The sequence below is a fragment of the Temnothorax longispinosus genome, chromosome 10 (genome assembly GCF_030848805.1).
Source record: "Temnothorax longispinosus isolate EJ_2023e chromosome 10, Tlon_JGU_v1, whole genome shotgun sequence".
Taxonomy (NCBI): domain Eukaryota; kingdom Metazoa; phylum Arthropoda; class Insecta; order Hymenoptera; family Formicidae; genus Temnothorax; species Temnothorax longispinosus.
This window is the reverse complement of record NC_092367.1, coordinates 818,717-841,476: the sequence shown is the minus strand read 5'-3', so window position 1 is coordinate 841,476 and position 22,760 is coordinate 818,717. Positions and strand designations below refer to the sequence as shown.

At 41.6% G+C, this 22,760-nt stretch overlaps 1 protein-coding gene across 11 annotated transcripts in view; it reads right to left on the bottom strand.

Annotated features, from left to right (window-relative positions):
• The window catches only part of LOC139820380 (protein turtle), a 265,980-nt gene that overhangs the window by 181,187 nt on the left and 62,033 nt on the right, over positions 1–22,760 (bottom strand). For all 11 annotated transcript variants that reach the window (XM_071790578.1, XM_071790577.1, XM_071790585.1 and 8 more), the window contains one exon: positions 13,477–13,534. The gene's annotated coding sequence lies outside the window, so the exon portion shown is untranslated. The remainder of the gene's footprint in view (positions 1–13,476; positions 13,535–22,760) is intronic.

Here is a 22,760-nt window from a genome sequence, read left to right as displayed (position 1 = left end):
CGCGATGGTACGTACGCTGGAAAACGAAAGAGTCGGTCCCAGGGGCAAAGGTTGCGCGGACATTATCCTCGTCCAGTTGGAGAAAGGGATGATATCACACGCGAAAGAGATGAAGAGGGAACATCGAAGGAGGATGGAGACAAACTGGACAATGCGAAAGGGAGGAATGAAATAATATAAAGCAAGAAGCAAGAAGAAGTAGAAAAGGGAGAATAGAGTAGACAGAAGTGGAGAGGCTGAAACCGATAAAAAGAATGCGAATGGAAGATAAAAAAAGACGATGAAAAGAAAAAAGAAAGAGGGAGGGAGGGAGAGAGGGAGAGAGAAAGAGAGGAGTGTTCCGAGTCTCAGTATTTCACCATGAAACCATGTAACTTCCGACGGAATGTACAGTGGCAATGGTCGCGTGTATATATCACTTCTACCCTTAACCACCGACCACCCTCTACCGAGTATACGGCGTCAGCAACGTTCGTAGAGGCGCTCGCTGACCGTGACGCATTTTACGCTACGTGCTCGCTGTCGCGTTGACTGAAATATGTGACTGAAAACACGCGACACATCCGAGAAATTGTTGTCTTCGGCATGCGGCCGAGTCTCTCGGTCGAATCTCTATCGAGTAAGAGACATTGAGACAATGTCACTGCATTGTTGCTCAAGCTGAAGCCAAAGACATGGAGCAGCCTCCGGGAGATTTATTCGATGATAGGAAAATATTTGCGAAATCGGGATGTACCGATGCACAGAATTAAATGTAAACAATGCCTTATTTTTGTAACAACTTAGAAGATAACATCCTGCTATCAGACATTTCCACGATGGATTGGGGAGGAAAGACTGGATGATGGCGTCCGGCGAGCTTTTCATAGTAAGTAACAGCGCGCCGCACCATTTCTCAATCGCCACTTCTCGCACGCGAATGCTCGCGAGCGGATTGAAAAATGAAAGACGTTAGACGACCGAAGGAAAAGCAAGTATGGGCCTCAAGACTTTCCCGATGGCGTCGAAAGAATCACGGGGCTCTGTGTCTATTTTTTCTCTCTCTTTCTCTTCTTTTTCTATCTCCGTCTGTCCGTCCATCACAGGGTCCGATCTCTTCGAGGACGGCTGAATAATAGAACAGAGTCGTCGTAGCTCGAGGCTGACCAACCTGTATTCTCGCACCTCGCACGAACTAGTCGGGAATAGTTGTGAATAACGATGCTCGAGAGAGCGCCGGCCCCTTGTCGATGCTGGCGCTCGAAGTACCAGAGCCATCAACCCAACCCTACCAACATCCCCTTTTTCCGCTCGCTACAGAAGAGAGCAACTATATAGAGTTGTGTATGTGTTGTGTGACCATACTTTCTATAAAATAAAATATGTGTCGCCGCCGCCGCCGCCTTCTCATACCAGACACATGCAGAAGACAACGAGAAGAAAAAGAGTAGAGAAGAAGTGCTATCGTCTCTTGTTTCTCCATCCCTCCTAAACACGACGTGACGTGAAAGACGAGGAGAACAGGGTATCGAGTTTGAGCGCCAATCGATGGCGAGGCTTCAATCGCCGCGACTGACGTAAACAGATATTTTTTCGCATTTCGTTCAATTACATGTCCAGAAAATTGCATTTCAATTTTAATTCAGATAATAACGAGATCGTGAAGTAAAAAAATCGAGTAATCATATTTTTCTCATTCTGAAAAAGTAAAAGGTTTTTGTGAAAATAAATGCATAAAAATTCCGGTCATTTTATTTTAACAAAATTATCGTACACGTAAAAGAAAGGAAGAGAGAGAGAAATTTGTCCGCGTGTGTGTGTGTGTGTGTGTGTGTGTGTGTGTGTGTGTGTGTGTGTGTGTGTGCTGATGCTGTCATTTCCGAAAAATATCTACGTAAAATTTTTTATCGTTCGCTTTATGGACTAATAAAATAACATGCTCATGAAAGTACATGTAAATCGTTCACTTTTCAATTAAACAGATAAATTGAAACATCGCTGTCGAGGGAATCTCTCATATTTTTCCCACTTTTTCCTTAATTAATATTCACCAACGTGTCTTGATTAAAATAAATCGTCAATTTTGAAAGTATGCCGTATCGCCGACGTAAAAAAAAAATTATTTTATCATGATTTACATCGCAGACGCAATGCAGAAACATTTGTCGACAAATCAAAATTATCGATGATACGTTATAGCGTGTGACACGAGGTGTGACACATCGATTCATATCGACTGCATAAAAATAAAAATTAGAATAAAAGAAAAGAAATCGATATTATAATGGAATAGTTAAAATAGTTAAATGAACAAATTGCAAAAGAATTAACAAAAACTCGAAATTTAAATAATTTGCGTCTTTAATTTTAGACATATGTGTTATTTATTTGGATCGTAACTATTTTCGGAAGTGTACATACAACCAAACTTTGAGATTTTTTGTTGTTCAACTCGTATATTTTTTCACTTTATGGTCTAGTCCACCGACGTCTAATTCTACGGGAGTTCGTCCAATGTGTTAAGCCAGCTGCCAGTAGAACAGACAGGGAAGTAGAATTTGGAAACAGTTACATCAAGATAAACTGAGCTAAAGCGGTGCAATTAGAGCGCGAGAAGAGCAAAGCTGAGACTGGCGGTGGGCCGCTTGACACTACATGTTTGGCCGTGGAAGACAAAGCAGAAACCATTCGGAGCGCTGGCTACCTCTGCAGGAGTTGACAAGCGAATGGGAAGAGAGCTGGAAAACTTAACAATGCCCGGAGGTCGTCACGGAGGAAGGCCAAAAACGGAGATTCGTGAAGGGGCGAGTGGAAAAGGAGTTGATCCGGGTTAAAATGTTAGGATTAACCTAGGAAGGGTTAAAATGTTACTAAAAGTGTCATTTTTCATTCTCGCCTCGACACTAATTAACCCGTTGTGGTCACCGTGGGTCCATAAGACCCCAGGCTTTTTTGCTTTTTTTTTCTTAAAAGTATACTATTTTGAGAGTAAAACGCAGGAAGTTTTTTTGCTCTATCTCAAAAAATTATGATAAATATTTTTTTTCGCGTTTTTTCAACATAAAAATTTTTTAAAAATTATTGGATTATAAAGAGAAAGTCATAAACTAAATTCAAGTTCAGGGTTTGAGTCGATACATCAAAAACAAACGCAGAAGAACGCAAAAGAAACGAAAAAGAACGCAAATGGCAACTGTTGTAGGGTCCATTGGACCCCGTGTGATCACTACGTTATTTTTAGAAGGTGTGACCACAACGGGTTAATATAGCTTTTACCTGTAGGTTCTACAATTGAATTCCATATGATCGGCTGGCTACAAGTGTCATGATAAAATTTCATTGATCGTCACAAAGACTGTCAAAGTTATACTTTTTCAATTTTTTTTACAACACTCTTGTGATCCTTCTCCGTTTATCTCGGATTAAAGATAACGTCCGTTATTAGTGAAGAAAAAGGAGCTTATCGGGATTATCCCATATAAATTCTTCGATTAGAAAGAATCTATCTGGAGAAAAAATTGCGTGCGAGAAGAAGCGTCCAGTTCTTTTCTTCCGCGACGGTTCTAGCCGCGCCGATTCGCGCTGAGGATACACATGGGCACTCGGCCAATATGCCATTTCGCCGCGAGCACGGAATCCTCTCTCGACACCTACAGAATTATCGCGACCCGCCTTCCGTTTTACAATTCCCGTGGGATCCTCCGGTAATACGAGGCGGATACTTATTTTCCGACGCGAACGGACGCGGCTGCGCGGCGCGACTGGCTTCGTCATGAAATCCACCGGAGACACCCAAGAGTGCTTTATCGTTTATTCGTTGCATACATATCGAGCATCATGATATTCGTGATCAAGATATCTTTAATAAAACTTGTACTCTCGCTAGTTCGCAAATATACCGCATGTCCGCCTGTTATCAGCGACACTTATATCTTGCCCAAGAAACAAACATATTTACTGCATCTTGTTCAGCCAAAAAATAGTAGTTTGATTCTCGCTGCTTAAAAATATTGTGTCTATTCTATTTCATAATTTATAAAAAAGAATTATAACTATGTTTTTTTTTAATGCGTTAAAAGTACCAAAATAGTATCATGCGATTATAGATAAGGTAAATCGATGATTGTAATATATTTTGCAAATGATGAAAAATATAGATATAAAAATAGATAAGTAAAAACCGAGGTTTTTTAGCATCGCAATGCAAATTTTACAGAAACGCAATCGCGTTAATGCAAAAATGTTTCTCTGAGAAATCGCTCATTTGTTAGAAAAAATATTCCAACAGCAATAATAGCCATCGAGCCTATGATGATTTCGCACGTACGACGTAGAAGAAGCCTAGCCCCTCATCGCAATACATGATTTCTCCGATTTCTCCCAGAACTCCCTCGTGAAGCATTCCGAACTTCCCAAAACTTCAAGATGTGATATATCGAGGAGCCGAGAAAAATTCTATTCCCAACGGACGAAAACTCGATGCAACCACGTGTTTTCTTCGCGTGGAAGATCCCATCGTGGGCTGTGAACGCTCCGCGAGGAAGTCGACACAAAATCTCGATGGAAACTTTCGAAAAGCTTCCGCCCGCCTCTTCAACATTACTTCCGCCTCCGCCTCGTCGTCATCCAAAATCCGTTTCCTAAATCTCGTACCTAGCCAAAGCAACTTCCACCATAAAATCACGCGGGCGTAAAACGGCCAATAAAGGGAGAGATGAGAATACGCGCGCGTGCTTTCCTATATGAAAAACGGAAAAAGATTAACGAACCGAGAAGCACTTAAACCAGACACAACGATAAAATGCTAGAAAAATTATCGATACAAAGTATTTCGAAGGAAATTCATGAAGTAATTGAGTTTCTTTCGAAATTAACCGCGATAATAGCCAAGTTATTTATAGATTACGTCCAACAATAAGCCAATTGCTTTCCTTAATTCAAAAAGGTAGATAGAATAATATTTTTATTGGTTTCTGAAACAGAAGTTGTTCATTGTTGGCGAAACTCAGAGATCGAAAATAGATAGAGAATAAGACATCTGGGAATTAAACCAACTTGTATATTTTGATTATTATCGACATGCCCTACCGCGCATTATATCTTATATCTCCGGAGAATGTATCCTAACAGAGAATATGTCAGTGGCCAAATGAAAGCGAGGCGAAGAGCCGCAGCTATCGAGAATCAAGGCTTTCGAAAGAATTGACTCGCGGAAGGGGGTAAAACCGACGGCATAATAGCGATTTCCATCAAGAGACGTTTAAAGTACTGTGCAAAGACGTCGATGCTACTACCACTATCGAAGATCTGGAGGCAGCCGAGGCAGCCCTTGTAGTGGGGGACAACGGGGTGAATAGGAGCTTCGAGGGCGATGAAGATAGCGAAGATGCGAGACAGACGGAGACAGAAAACGAGGAGAAAAAAAGAGAGAGGGAGAGAGAAAAACACAGTGGAGAGAAGAGAGAAAGAAGCGACGGCAGGAATGCATCCGACGTTCGACTTATTCAAATGAGCCGATAGATTGAGCCACGAAGGTGCCATTTGTTTCTTTCTCGAAAGCTTCTCGTACACCCCCAACCCGATTTTGTCGCCGAGACTATTTCTCTTTCTCCCGTTGCCACGTAGTATCCCGAACGGATTTCATACTGCAATTGTTAACGTTGAGAGAACAATTTTAAATAAATTTGATTACTAAATTGATAACATCTTATCATTAAATAATATCGTCACGTTTACCTCAATGTCATTATATAGATAACGATATAATAATATATTTAATGATAATAATTTTTGTACGTTACTTCATATTAAGATAACACAATGAAAATAACATAATGACGGAAATTTAACTAGGCGAGATATATATATATATATATATATATATATATATATATATATATATATATAAGAGATGAACCGACAAATTAGTTGTCCGAATACACATGTACGTCGTACATTCACGCTCCGTGCATTCGTGACGCTGACCAGTCAGGATAATAGTCGACCGCAAAGAAGCGAGCAATTCTCATCGTTAACGAGTGTGGGTCACGAGAGTGAAAATAAAAATCGCCGGAAGAAAAGTAGCCGAACGAGAGAAATGAAGATATAGATGCGTGCTGAATATTATGAACAAAATCTTGTATACAGAAGAAAAAAGATTATATATAGTTTTTTTATATAAAAGATAATAAAGATGATATAAAAGATAATTTTATATCAAATTTAAATCTTTATTTTCTAATAGTTATCCTAACAATAAAATTTTAATTGTTAAAAAACATCTTATTACATATATAAAAATTTACTGTTATGTAGCGCAAATTTAAGTTGATTACAAGTAATAAAATTTCAAAAAGAATCAATTTTATTCCATATATAAATAATTTCTTGTATTCTGTGTATAAATTTCTCGTCATAATACATTTAACATCTGCGTAAATTAAATTAATAATACATAAAAAAAAGATACAACATTTAAATGTATAAAATATCAAAAAATTGTAATATATAGAAAATGGTGATACACACATAGATATAAACATATTACATTCGGACTTTATCATTGCAATTTATGATAGCGATTATAATTATAATAGCAACATGCCTAATGAAGATGTAGAAAGTTAGAATGAAAGATAGAGAGGATAGAGAGGGAAAAAAAGCGGTGCAATGGGCCGATGGGGCATTCCTTCCGATTTTCCACGTCATTTCCCCGCATCCGTTGCGATAGAAAATTCCCTCCCGTGATACGACGAGGAGAGGAGGAAGAAGAATCAGTCGACCGGACTCGAATCGGTGCGTCCGCAGTAACGTGCGAGAATCGCAAGGGCGAACTCTCTCTCCGCCGGTCGTTTTGCACGTGTTACTTCCTCTTTTTCTTCCATCCATCCGGTCGTTCGGCGCACCTACCATCCACCCTCTTATATATTTGCTCCTTTTTTCTTTCCCACAGTTTCTCACTTTCGAGTCTGTCCGGTACCAACGTGAAAATCAACGCAAAGAAAAAGAGAGAGAGAGAGAGAGAGAAAGAGCGGGAATGCTCTGTTCCTAGAAGCTCTCTTTTATACTTCCGTTCGATTGACGCTGAACCGTAACGAGCGTCGTCGGTTAAAAACACGATCGCGCGTAATCGGCGTCCTTATGTGATTTTAATCGGGCAGCTACGAATCGCATCCGGGAATGCGATTTGCCTCTTTGAACGATGTCAGAGAATCCCCGTAATAAAAATATAAATCTTGCCTTTATCTGTCGTTACTTGTTTCAGTTTATTATATTACGTGAAATTATATCTGTTATTTAAGTAGATTAAGTTAGATAGATAGATTACGATTAACATAGAGATTACGGCCTATTTTTACTGGGCAGGGTGTAGTTTTTATAGTCTTTCTCTTTTGCTAACACGGTAAACGAAATTATAAAAGTGCATTTTTGTTACGACCATAAGCAGTGTCTTTTTCATTCCCAGGAGCTTGTTGTCGGTGTCACTCGCGTAAGAGAATATCTACTTGGGGGATACTCGTGGGTCTTCGGATGAAACACGACTACAAAAGCGAAGGTGAAGCGCGAATAGCGAATACGAAGACGCGACAAGAAGAAACCATACTTTGATACCGGAAGTGGTCACGATCTACGTCCAATACACACGCGTTCGGGTGTGCGCGATGCACCTGAGTCTCGCGCAACTAGTAAAAGTAACCTTATATCCCCGCCTCAAAGGAAAGGGAGAACAATGAAGACGTTGCGTCAAACTCGGCCTTCCTGCTGACCGTGAGAGCGCAATTATGTTAGTCCGTAACGTGCTACTCATAAAATAAAAGCCGTCCCATTGTCTCCTTACTTTTCCCTCCACCGAGATAACGACTTTCCCGAAAGCGATGCCGATTACGTTAACCTTGCTGTAAGTGGCATCTTCCCAGGAACACGCGGTAATTTATAAGAAAACGCGCGGGGGCTCGAAGCCTCACGTTTTTTACGCATTGCGTTTCTCGCCGCGCGCGAGCCTCTCGGCGAAATTTCGAATTCAGCGCGCGCTACGCGAAGCAATAAATTTCAGCGAACAATCATTCGAGGGGTCGGCTTTTAATGACCCTGTCGCGAACTCGGCTCATACCCCACGATATTGGAGCACCCTGATCGATTACCGAATGTTTCGTGACTTTTTCCCTTCTCTCCCGACACCCTTACGATCTCGCGGCCGAAGCGATCGATTCATTTTATTATTTGCCCGATCCTCCAATCCGGCCCAATTCCGCATTTAATAAAGCTCCTTTTTTTGTCTCAGCTCTATTTATTCGCAGTTAATGAGAAAACGCGAATCAACGGGACGATTCTTCGCTCGAGGCTGCCGCGCGTCGTTTATCACAAAAAACTAATAATCCTCGCGTCAGCAATATTAAAGCTACATTTAGGTAATTTAAATTCTTCTTTCAAATAAAAGTTACTTTAATCGATAAATATATGATAATTGATTAAGAAAATTATATTGGTAACACGTGCATACGTTTGTCTCTTTAATACTTTTAACAAATATATAATTATATTATATATATCATACGAAACACAACACAGAAGTAAGCATTTGATTGGATATTTATTCATTCGTGCCTGTTCATTGACTACTTCACTATTCCATGAGTGAATGATAGAAACGAAAGAAGGACTAAGAGACAATAGACCAAAGCTAAGTTCGCCATCCAGCCATCTTTCACCATCTTTCGTCCCAGCTCCGTCCCCTTTCTTCTTCCCATACTTTCAGGAGTAAGAAGTCGCTTTCCAGCCCGTAAAAGTGAATGCATAAAAGTGCACGTCGCGAATGCATAAAATGGCGAATAAACTCCGTCGTAGAATATTCGTGCTTACTTCTTTCCCTCTCTCTTTCCCCCGTTTCCCTTTTCTCTCGCATTCCCCCGCTTTCTCAGCCCCGTCCGACGTTGCACACGAGCTCCGCGCATTCACCTTTTCTCCGCATTTTTACATCCCCTCCCACCCCAGCCGGCACTGAGCAATATCGCGTACTATATCGCGCGGAATGCGTCTATACTCGAATCTATCGACTTTCACGCGCCCCTGCCATCCGGACCAATCTTGTACTCCATCCCCGCGGAGATCGTAACGTCGCGGGGGTAAGTGCCAGGAAGCTTGCATACCCTCCGCACCTTTGACAATATCGACTATACTCGACTCCTGAGATTTTCATCGGTGCATCCGGCGATTTTCGAGTGAAAGGCTGTGAACGACGCGATATTGGGAGGACGGCGGGATGTTAAGGACGCGGAGAGTCTTCGTCAAGAGGAGCACGTACATCGTAAAATAAAAGATCACTGTCGTTTCTACACGAGAAAATTGTATATACGAAAAACAAGACCTGGATTCAACAGAAGATGAGAGACTTATTCAATCCTATCGTCATTATTTGTTTTAGTTTCGCGTCTCCTTTCAACATCGAAACATCGATGTCAACGAGAAACAGTAAGTGAGTCGCGTGTACAGCTAGATGCATTTTGCTCGGAAAAAAGTCCTTACTGTATTTTTCCTGCCCGTGCAAAAGGCACGAGGCGTGCTGGGAATATAAGCAATATACGCTTTGTACGTTAGCACTATACGCGTATAGAGCGCGTATATAAGGTTGCGCTCGTACATCATGCGAGATCAAGACGGCCATCAGATGTTCGCGTTTCTCACATTATCCTTCAATAACTCGAAAAGTCTATTCCCTCGTGCGACAAGTTCCCGCTCTTTCTTTTCAATCAATTGCGAATGTAACAACCTCCTTTAAATACCGGATGTGCGATACCGTTACATTGATTTACATCACCGATTGTAAATCACGCGACGCAGAGTTCCATTCCTCTTAACCGCAGTTAAGAGGAAGAAAGGGGAACGATCAACGCTATGAAAAGCGAAGAGTGTAGTTAAGCACAATGGGCCCCTCGGAAAACGATGCAGCGTGGAAGATGCGGTGAAGGAGACGCAACGAGTTTTGCTCGTGTTCGCACTTTATATGCCGGTTCACGCGTGCAAACAGTCAACGTACCGCTTTCGGTGCGCGCGCTCGCTGCACGTCGTCGCGCCGATGCGGAAAGACGTTGCGGGCGAAGTGAGAATGTAAATCAGACGACGCGCGAGAGAAACGGAGTTACATGACTCAAGCAGTACGGGAACACCGTCTTTAACACACTGTAACGCAGACAGACGTTTCGCCGACAGCACAGAGTTCAACATTTCTTTTCCGTTTATCTTGCGATATTCCCTTGGATGTTCGTTCTCCGTTTCTCGGATGTTCACGCACACATATTCGCGATTTGAAAAAGATTTCGCATGACAGTATTGAATGATGTCCTGCAACAATATTATTCGATAATGTACCACGCGGGAGAGGGGTAGGAGATAAATCCGTTTGATTGATATAAAATTTGCATTGAAATACATACATAGATACGTCTCGCCGCGACGTTATTGTAGGACGAAAATGGCGTCGGACGATCCACGCTCGGTCGTGGACCCGCGCGATCGAATCTCGCGAACGTCACACAGCGATCGGGAAACGCGATTGAAAATATTTACGAGGATGTGGGTGTCAGGGCGCATCATCGCGCGAAAGAATCGTCCGTTTCCCGCGGCATTCGAGACAGGTATATCCGTTCCGCGAAAGCCTTTTGCGTCTGACCGGGTTCGATTGATCGTTCTACCTCCGGTATATATTCGAACACACAATGCGGCTCGACTTTAATATATCGCCGATATTACCGGCTTGCGGAAACGCGGCGGAGAAGGAGTAACGTGGAAGCGAGACTTCGGAACGAGCAAACGTGGAAAAAAGGGAGAGAGAGAGAGAGAGAAAGAAGAAAAGAAAAAAACAAAAACAGAGGAAAAAGAGAGAAAGTACGTGAAAGGGCCTCTGAAAGTTCACACAGGTTTGTGAGAGAAAATGGTACTTCGTAAAATCAACGGATAAAGCGACGATATAATAATATCGACGAACGGTCGGCTTTTTTTGGAGGTCCCCAATTTCGCTAACTGGCTCGCTCCGCCAGTGAATTGCAAACTGTTGCAAATTGTTAAGCGGCATCGGCTATTTGCATTTCGGTTGCTGATATCATTCGTATACTCGTTATGCGATATGTGACACGCGTGAAAAGCCGTTTTTAATCGTTGAAAAGGCGCGGAGGGCGCGCTACAAAATGTAAATAACCAATTAAATGCAGCGGAGCTGCATTTAAATGAAGTCGGGGCATGCAAAGCTTAGCCGAGGGGCCAGCTTAGGGATTTACTCGTCTTTAAATTATTTTCCCGTACCGATTCCCCGTCTCTCCCGGTAATCGCAGACCAGCTGCAGCGTGCATGAATAAATAAGATGCTCGGTGCAGCTTTAACGAGAGGAGAGAAAACTGCGCCTTCAAAGAAAAGTTACCTCGTCGATAGCCGTCGGACGACAGAGATAACACACGGGTCTCGCTACGCGTGTTGAAACGAGATAAATCCGTTTGCGGATTTTTGTTTCAAACTTGTTTTTGAGAAAAAAAGAAAAAAATGAATCCGATTATCTAACAATATTTTTTAACCGGTCATTCAACCACGCCTGTTCCATACATCCCGAGCTCGTGGCTTGATTAATTTCCCAGTGCGGAAAACCATTTTCTCATTTATTTCCGAAACGTCGTCCGTCCTTTTTTTTTCCACGTCTGTCTGTCCTATGCGTCTACTCAGGCGCAAAGAACCCTCCGTCGCGCCGCGACCCGACGCGACGCGAGGTTGATTTCAATTAAGCACGCTAACTCCACCGAGACACCCTTTTTTCCCTCAACCGCCGTGTCGCTGATGCTTGCATTCAGTTCGCGGTGAAAGAAGTCTACTTGCGGCGACGTCGGCGCAAAAATTTTACCCCGCTCATTTTGCCCGCTGCTGACGGGAACACAGGGAACGCGGCGTCGGGCAACGAGATGATGAAATGCGACACAGCCGAAAACATCGGCAACGTTTTATCATTCACATTTCATCGAGAGACATTAATAGATAACTGACAAAATATATAACTTTAATTTTAAATCGTGTCTGAACCACGAGTATCCAGTGAACACATGTATTTTATTTTATTAACAACAGGTACATTGTTAGATAAGTTTTGTTGTTGACAATCAGATCGACGCATGACTCTATTCCGCGACGTGGCGTCGTCAACAAGCGGATATCAATATAGCAATCTTCAGTGGAAGCTGCGTGGTCCAGCGATATCCTACGAACGTCTAAGTAGACACACATACAAGCGTATCCATCGCGGGATGTAAAAACGGAAAAGATGTCTCCAGGCAGGTCTCATGTCGTTTCAACGATGCCAATATTATCCTCGAGTCTCGTCGAGAACGAGTCTTTCGCGAGCGACATACGCGCGCTTCGTTCCGCTGGAAAAATATTTATTCGACCGCAATGGGGAAAGGAGAAGCCTCCCCATACTTGCGACAGAGTCGACAGACGTACAGCGTTCCGCGGCCGTGTGTGTGCGCGCATCAGCGGTCCCTTTTGGGTTTCGCCGCCGACGAGGAGTCTCAATCCGCTTGAAGCAACGAGCGAACACGGTCTCGAGAGTCCGAGAGTGACGCTAGGAATGAGATATGTACGTGGAACGTATGTCCCGACACCGAGTCTGATTTCGCGGAGCGCTTTTTGCGAGCGAACTGCGCGACTGATATCGTGGAAAAGAATGTATTCGCGAGCGCGTGCGTATACGTATAAGTTTCGTCTCGCTTGTACATGTGTGTAAGATGAACATAAACGCGTGTGTGTTGGTTGCAACATAATGTACACACGTACGAACGCGTAATTCCAATATCATAGGCGCCGAAACGGCGTTCGAATGTTTCGGGAGTACGTGGGGTCTCCATAATATGTTTTCCTATAATGCATTCTCAGGCGCTTTCAGTGCTCTTTGAGAGGAATCAAGATAAAACGGTAACGTTGAGAATGTTTCTTTGTTGGATATCTCCTTTCGTAAGAGATTCTAGTGGTTAGGAAGTATTTATAAAGTATATCATCAAAATTTTCTTCAAATTTGATTTGAAAAAAAATTCCACGTTGTTCATCAGAGGTATCAATTTTGAAATATTTCAATGTTACAAGCGACTGGAAAATTTTCGAGTGAAACACTTGACGCCTATGTCCGATACGAAGTTCCACTTCGCGTACATAGTTTGGCGGAGGACGAAATAAATCGGCTGGCTGCGGCCACGGTCGATTTGATTTCGATCCTGGAACGGGCGAGAGCGCAGCCGAGGCTCGCGTTAATTACCAGCAATTTCGGCGTTTCGCCGCTCTTTAAACACCGCCTTGGGAATTAAGCGCGGTGCTATATTGTCGATAGGGAGAGAATGAGCAGCGAGCGAGCGAGCAAGAGAGAAAGAGAGTGAGAGAGAAGGAGGGGAGGGGGAGAGAAGGGAAGAGACGCTCGTTTCTTGCAGCCGCGTTTACAATTTATAATCCTATTATAGGATTTAGGATACTCACCGGTGTACGTCACTCCAAGTCGACGAAGCGAAAGCCCCTCTCAAAAGGTATCCGAGTTCTTAAACACAGAAAGAAAAGGAACTTGAATATGTTGTAAGTAAAGTAACCGCTCGATCGTTAATTATAGCCACGTTAATTACGCGACTTATAATTACGATATTGCGGCTTAGGTAAAGATACTTATGGTTGGAAACATGTGTCGAAGCATATTTATGCCTTATATTCGTAAAGCGATACATACACACACACACACACACGCGCGCGCGCGCGCGCGCACTTAATTATATTAAAACTAGAACTACCACAGAATAATTTACATTTATTTCCACCGAAGAAATCTTAGAAAAAGAGGAAAAGAAAAAACAAATTAATAAAATTAATCACATATATAATTTCAATAAAAGTCAGAAAAAATTTCAGAAATTAAGATGTTTTAAAAATGTGTAATAAATTATTTAGAAATGTCAAACGGATCATTTTGGCTCCCTTGTTGGTTCTAGCGTTAATAAATTTGATATCGAAACCTCTATATAATTATGAGTGACATACATAACCAAAATCGATTATGTTTGAAAAAGGATTCAAGCTGGATATATAAAAAATATTCTTCATCCTCCGCACAAAAAATGATGACGTTAGTAAAACACGACATTAGTTAAAGCAATGATATCGTAGTATGCGACCAAGAGTAATATCCAATATCTCCAGATATTTCCAGAAAGTACACATCATTAATGGCCTCATACGTGCGAGAAGAGAATGACAGCGCGTTAATTGATTTTTCATTTGACAAAGCCGCCAGAAGCTCTTCAACGTCCCGTAGACGGAAAACGAGCAGTATGCGATGGAAATCCTCGTGAAAACAATCGGCACATCCGGCAACTGGCGAATTCGAAATCCTCTCAGTGGAAATCTTTCTCCGTTGGAATATTTAGCGGCCGAGCGAATCGCAATGGATGCAACGAAAATGCACGGGGAAAATCGCTCCTTCCGTCGGGCGGGAATTTGAAAGTTCGTCGAAGAACACTTTAATTTCGCGTGAAATGGCGCCGCTGTTTTCTTAAAGCTCGAGCGTCTATTTTACGCGACTGCATTAATGCCCTTTGAATAAAAAAAAGCTCTTTTTTTTCTTTTTTAAATCGTAAACAACAGATGTCTCATTACGTATCAAACATCTCATTTTACTCATAAAGAAAGTATCTCGCTACAATGTTCATACAAATGATAATTCATGCTCAAACGTAATGTCGTTTATTTTAACGAAGTCACAGACGAACCGGAACGCGGAAGTTCCGGCAAAATTAATTTTCTCGCATGGCCCTTGTAGTCCCAAAACGGAAATCGCAAGGACCTGGTGCAACTAAACGCGAGGCGCACGTGCAATTCATTTCGCTCATTCATTATAGATTTTAATACCACTCGCGTTGGGATCCTATCATAAATTAAATCCTGACAGACGAAACTCCGACGGCACAGTCGAATCTACGGAATACGATGCGATCCGGGGCGGAAACGGGGAGATCATAATTTTTGGAGATGAATCCTCCCCGATTTCCCAAGTATGATACGCGCTTTGTAGTCAATGAGCTAATTTTAATTTTGCTGATTTTAATTTCTCTAATTTTAAAATTTTAATGAATTTCACAGTAAGCGCGGGAGGCAACATTTCGAATTAATATTTATAATATTTTCTATGTCGCATAAATCATATGAAGCACGCGCACAGAAATGGCATATATCCTAATGCACACTGTGCTGTAATATGATGCGACATATGTATAATTTGTGACACGCAGAGAGGTGAAGCTACGAAATCTTTGCTAAAATTTTATTAAACAACGTAATGAAGAAAGTGCACTTACTTCGTACGAGAAATATCATGAACAAATTTCAAGCATGATTGCAAGAGATGAGTGCGCGAAATGCATAAATATTAGGAATTACGCCAATGCGGATTCACCAACGAGCTCGATCTGCGTTCATGTGACTGTGACGTTCACACACTCTCCGACATCCCGGAACATATCCCAGGAGGGCACGCGAGGAGAGGCCATTAAGTGGCACCAACCAGTTTTCCTGTCGTTTCTTCGCGATACCACCGGCTTGGCAATATATTTTCCCTCCCTTTTAATTACACGCATTACTTACGCTCGTTAATTAGCCTCCAGCCGAGGATCAGAAAGCCGGGAGGGTGAGTGCCAGACATCGGATGCAAGCATTTGCGTCGAGTGCTATACGCGCCCCTTTCCCACCCTTCCGAGACGAGAAATCTCTCTCGATTATGATGTCGATCTCTCTCACGGTCTTCCTTACTAAATTAAAAGAAATTCTAATTTATTTCCAATTGGAGGGATAATGATCGCAGTATTGGAAATTAAATTACGTAACCGTAAGGAAAATCTACTGGCCCCTCAATCAAGTAATTTATGCAATACAAAATTGGCTTAATTAATTAGCAACTTCATATATTTTCAACAAATTATATAAAGGTAGTTTTATCGCCTCTAAAACATCAATCGTAACAAGAAGCCAGTATTTTAACGTGATTGTGATTACCGCGCCATTAGAGCTAACTCTGAAATCCTCATCGGCAAAGCCTGAATAAATCTAAATATTTTTGTATATCACAAAAAAGGAGTTTTATATTTTTAATTGGAAAGCCTCGCGAAGAACGATCGGATGAGGGCAGAAAAAAAACTCATATATATTATATATATATAGGTATATATTATAGAAGAGAAGAAGTAATATATATATATTACTTTTCCCCCAATTCTCTTCTACTGTATCCGAGAAAGCCGACTTCTTCTCCGCTTTAAAACCTGAAAAAGCCGACGTCACCCCTGAGAGGAGATAACAACGAGAAGGAAGAAGAATAAGATCGTCGGTAAATCGTCGGCAGAAAATCAGTCCTCGGTGATTTTTATACGGCGACATTTCGCGGTATATTCCTATGATATGCCGAGCGCTAAGTTGAAAGGGAATAAGAGGAAAGCGCGTTCTTCTATTTGCATCGGAGCTTGCTATTCTCCTTTCTTCGCGGTCTCAATTACTGATGCGCCATTGTCGGATGCGCTGCTTCTTTCAATTTGTCGAGTGGCACTCCAATGTATAGCTGTTAAATATAGTGTGAGCTACTTATAAGGATTGGATATGAATATCGACTGAAAAAAAACATTTGGACTTCGTACGATTCACTGAACGTCAAGCGCTTCGTCATTGCGCATGATGCATTGTATGCAATGCAATATAACGTTTGGCGAACGAAACTATATAGAATTAAATAAACGAAAGCATATCTTTCGCGATACCGTGTTTCATTCCATTTGCTTCAATCCGCGATGCCCCACACGCTACGGGGATGCCCCACAAAGACTCGGCGAACTAATAACGGGTGCACGCGTTATCCTCTTTTGAAATATCTTTCGTTGAAGTATCGCCTCCATATAGTTCGTGATCTACAGTCTCTCCTGACGTCGCGACTGTTCATATCGAGAGGATGCTTCATGAAGATACATGCGCCGAGCTGCCGAGAAATACAGAGTCACGGATCCGTGCTAATAATTTTACAAGTTGGTCGATAAATTTCTGGTAAGGAGGTACGGGACCGTATCATGAAAATCGTAAGCGTAGAAACGCGGGGATTTGACCGTATATCACAACGGTGCGCTAGGGGAAAAAACTTTACCACCCATTGCTAGGAAATATAGCACTCCACGGTATAGGAAGGGATCCTGCAGTGAGCACCGCCCGCTGCTGTCTCATACGTGCATATAACTACTGGTTATATAGTACAAGTGACTACAATAAAATATAAGCAGAGCCGGACTGAGATATTTCGACATTTCGGACAGTACGAAATATTGTAACGTATCACTTTTGTACTTTATAGACTTTTTGCAAATGTCACACACACGCGCGCGCCCGCACACACACATCTTTAGATACAACAAAAATGTTTCTCTTGCTAATCCATCAAGCAAAGAATATGAACGTGAATCAACTTTTTTTTAACGAGCGACGGTACCGTGAATACGAACGAAGCCAAATATGTATCAATGCATGAATACATCAAAGGAAAAGATCTCATCAAGCTCACTTATGTAAGTATTCATTCGTAATTGTTCTTTGCTAATTTGATCTGAATTAATTTTGAAGTAGATTTAGTATCATAAAAATTTTATTTAAAATATTTATTTCTTTCAACGACATTAAATATATTCAAATACATCAAGTTATTTTCAGAATCCGTATAAAATACATAACAAAGGATCGTTGCGAATGTATCTTTGGAGCAGTCACTTCATTTTTACTCGCGTGACCTATTACACTAGTTCGAGCACTAGTTGTACAAACAGATCGCACTACGCGCCGCGGCGCGTCCTTTCAAAGGGGCTCGACGAATATGTAAGTGTGTCATCCGGTCATGACAACGGCTTCGCGTGGCGTACTTTTACCAATGTCTCGTTTCACTTTCGCACGGGGCCTACATCAGGGTCATTCGCGCTGCTCGTCCGCGAGTCGAGAGTTCGCTCGCTTTCTCTCTCCGTGAACTTGAAATCGAATTATACACGCTTACGCAGCCAAGCGGTTACGCAATTCGTCGTAATCCCCGGCGCGTCGATACCTATGCCACGGTATGACGTTGAAACTGCTGGAAAGGCTGACAGCTCTTTGCGAATTAACCTTCAGCGATGCAAACTTTTCTCCTTATTTCATCGCGAGCGGACTTTATGGCATAATTTTCATGTATGTGTTCTTACCAATATTACTAATTAAAATATTATAATACTGAATTAAAATATTATAATAAAGAACATCGTGCGATGTAATTTCCAGGAAGAATAAGTGGTTGCTACAATGTGCAAACAGGCCGCAGATGAAATTTGCACGTAACACACAGCGAATTGTGTAATGAGATTACTCAGTGTAGAAGTTGTACACCGCAAATTAGATCTGCTTGATTTCTGATAACATTTACGAACTCTCGGTTAGTTTATACACGTACACACACCCCGATTAACGAATTACCAGCCCCCGTGCGTTCCCGTCGTCCTCGAAGGAAATGAAGTCGAAGCGACACTGGAAAATTGGAGACACAGGCGAGAGGAACGGGACCGGATTTATCGCTTAGGATCTCTCTGCTCGGGTCTCCGGCGGTAATATCCGACGGTGATTCAACTCGTCTCGAGGGTGTCTTCGGAGCGCGGCAATAACATAATAATCACTATTCCCACGTGCAATAGGTATAGTACATCATTAAAACGCGACGTTAATTATTAGCGATACCCACGACTGGCGGAAAAGTGTCGAGTTTCGCCATTCCGCGTCGCGAGAGCGTAAAGATAGATGATAATTTGCCTTTTAACTGTTTGTTAACTAATCCGTTATTGCCATTTAATTTCGTCGTTGATCTATAGAGTTATAATAGCGCGCAGTGCGCTCGCGATACTCTTTTCCCGTGTACGCGCACTCCTAATATACTGAAAAAACCAAGTATGCTTCGTTCTGCAGAAGCTTTTGCTGTTTTCTACTCGCTCTATTGTGTTCTAAGCAACAATCTACAAGTGCCTACGATGTCGTCGTGTCAGTTGCGAAAATGCCGAGCTCCACACGTTCCACACGCACCGGTGATCGCGCTAATTATGAGAACGAGATGAGCGTGCGGTGGAAAAAAAAACCCGCGGACCTCACGAGGGAAAGAAAGGGCCGAGGGCCCTGAAAAATTCCCCTTGCCGCCGCATTTATAACGAGTACAATGCGCAACGCACGATTCCCACCAACATCGCGATATCGCGAATTCTCACAGTACGGCGGCGGCGGAGAGTACGTTCACTCCGCGCTCGAGGAGTCGTCGACCGTTACTCTTGACACGTGGTATATATCCTGTCGCGCACTGTCGATCACGCCTATATCGATTATTTACCGACGCGATCGCCATTGTCCAACTCGTCGCAGGATCGAGATACGTCGTTTCATTGTCTCCCATATGCCGGCAGATAAACCGATTGCGTCTGCAGTTGACGTAAACGCGTTTGCGGTAACTATCCCCGCTTGTGTGCACGCTCGGTTTATTAGAGATGATTAGAATCGTTTTTCACTGCGATGTTGTATATGCCGCATGGCATTGACGCTGCGATATTAACCGAATGAGTTTTACTCCCCTAGCTCTCTATCGATCTTTATTAGATAACAAATATTATTATAATAGTGGCCGTGCTATACGTCAACATGCTATACATTAATAATACAGATATCTCGGAGAAAAAAAACTGTAAACCATAATTATAGCTTAAAAATTTCTATCTTCCACAGAACTTTCGTTATTGTTCTCGAGTACATAGTCTCATGATAAAATCATCCGAATTGGAAAAGAGAGTAGTCTCGAGCATACGCTCTTGTTAAGTGCATAAGCATACTTTAGTAGCGTAAAATGCGCGCGTAAGAGCGAGATATCGGAAAAGGGCCGATCCCCGTAAGACCGCACCGAAGTAAGCACCATTCAGCAGGCATGTTAATCTCGCCCGTATATATGAACACCAGGGACCACGTTGGCTTTTACGACCTATCCTTGACTGCGATAATGGCGCTATTTATATGTAGAACTCGGTATTCTCACGGCGATGCACGTAACGCAGGACAAATGTGTGCACCTGCCGAAGCGTATCTTCGCAGGGAGAGGACGCCCCTTCTAAAAGGCCGCGTGTATACAACGCGAACTGAATCCGCCGACACAATTGCGCAACACGGATAACGACTTCTATAAAGTGCGGAGAGAGAGAACTTCTGATAGCAAGAACGGAAAACGTGAAAGAACGGCTTTACAATGCGATAGCATACTCGATAAGGAGCGTAAGCACACCCCAGCGAGATGATTTCTCGTTTCGGTTATAAATCAAGAACGATGCATCAGTCGCGGGTTGCAGGCTAGCAAAAGTTTGAAATACAACCTTCGACTTTTTTTAAATTTCACGTATTATATCTCTCTGTACACAACATTTATAATCTTAAGGAAAGACTAATCTAAAAATAGCATTAATTTAATCTTAATAGAAAAATCTGAACGTTTCTTTTCCGGAGTATACGTATTAACAGATAGGTACTGGAGTTTCAACGTAGCAATAATTTATTATATGCGAGATTGCCCAATGGGTTTGCAAAATTTCATTTCTCACGTGACAACAAATTTTTTTTAGTAAAACGTCGACGAACAAAATTTATATTCGCGTCACGACTATTACTTTGTATAGCCATACATTTCAATAAGCTAGAGATTCTGTAATGGAGATTGACAGTGGCAAACGTGTAATCGCGCCGGTGCTTCGATCGACATAAGCGATTGCAACGCCGTGCACCCCGATGCATTAACTGCAGCTGCTGCAGCATTTCTGCATAGGACGGACTCGAGAGCAGGATATTACATTATGCGCATATGGGTCACATAAATACATCGATCTCATTAGTCGCCGATAACAATCGAGCCAATTCATCCGATCGCCGTCAATGACAAAATTACTGAGTGGGTACACAACATTTAATTATTCAGCGACCTAAATCAAAGTGCTCATGCATTTAATCTGGCTAATTTTCTCAAGTTGCGTACTCACTGCATCTTAATGTCGAGGGCATATCTTATAACAAATGTAAATAAATCATGTCTAAAAACATGACAAAATTTCAAGAGGAAAGAAAATAGTATTGATATATATGATTTTTTAGATAAGTAAATACACAGTGGCCTATTTTTTAAATAAATCAAGTACGTTATAAATAGCGTATATATTTAGATAAAATTATTACCTCGTTAAATTACTTTATTTTATAATATATACACTAATAATATAACAATATTGGCAAATTATGCTATTTTAAAATGCGATATTAATTAATCACTCATGGTGAGAAGTTGATCGTTAATAAGACTTCGCTCGTTTCACCTATAATGGCTCATTAGCTGATCGGTACTGCACGTCCAGCTACGAAAAAAGCACGGACAGCTACCGACAGCCTGAACGGGAAAACTAGCCCATGTCTGATTATCTCGTTAACGACGTCATTGGCAGAAGAATCGATGCAACGATGCCCGGCTCCAACGTTCTAATTAAGCTTTGGCCAATAAAAGAAACGTATCCGAAAGTTTTTGCGGATACAGTAATGTTCAGCGAATTACATTTGTACTTGTTTTCTTAGGACATATCTCGCTACGCTTTTATACATTACACTGAAAAAAAAAAAAAATGTTTTAGATTTTACTAAATATTAGTTTGCATACAACTGTGACTTCATTTATTAAAATAAAGAAAATTTTCTTTATTTTAGTAAATAGAGTCACAGTTGTATGCAAACTAATATTTACTAAAATCCAGAACATTTTTTCTCAGTGTATACCTACGCGTTTAGAGCACGAAAATAGTTTTCAAAAAAATATCTGATTTAATCTGACTGTGAGAGATCTAAATTCTTTCTACCTTTTATGATGGATTAATGATCGATTCAATCGCCGAAACGCGAGGCAGTTTTAATACAGCGCGAAATAAAAACAACAAAAGTCTTATAAAATTTCAGGTGTGCAATCATTTGTGACCTTCGCGAGAAACTCAAGACCGGCAAGATAGCTAGAGCCGGTCTACCAGCACTTGCTCGAATATCCTAGGACTTCTATCACGGTGGATGGGGCTAAAGTTACTAACTAAACGAGTTTCTCACTAACAAACCCACTGGCACGAAACGATGACAGTCGAGGCTTACAAGGGAATCGGTAGAGAGGTTGCGTTAATATTGTTCAGAAGTTCGCGCTACGTGAGGTATAATGAGGCTGAGTATAGGAGAGAAAGCGGAAGATAGGGTACGGGGTTATCCAATAAACCGAAACAATAAGTTTGACAACGACTTTAACACTGAAAATAGATTCCGACGATGGAAGTAATCGAAAGTGCGAGGCATTGCAGTGCGATCGAATTGTTATAATCGGATTGTTATAATACATGATAAATTGCAATAAACGATTTATAACAGCAACTTATTTTTCCTTAACGTATAACGAAAAGATGTATTGACATGACATAAGCATCTAAACGTGTAAAAAATACATACACCCTGCATACGCATTATATATTTCAATTTTACACGTGTAGATGTTAAGGAAAAATAAGTAGCGTTATATATATTTGTGCGATTATGGCGCAAAAAGATGTGCGCTGCTTTGAGCCGAAAATCTAAGTTTAAATCCGACCAAAAATCGTTTTTATTCGATTGCTACCTCTCGGAAAAGAATGACACCCCAT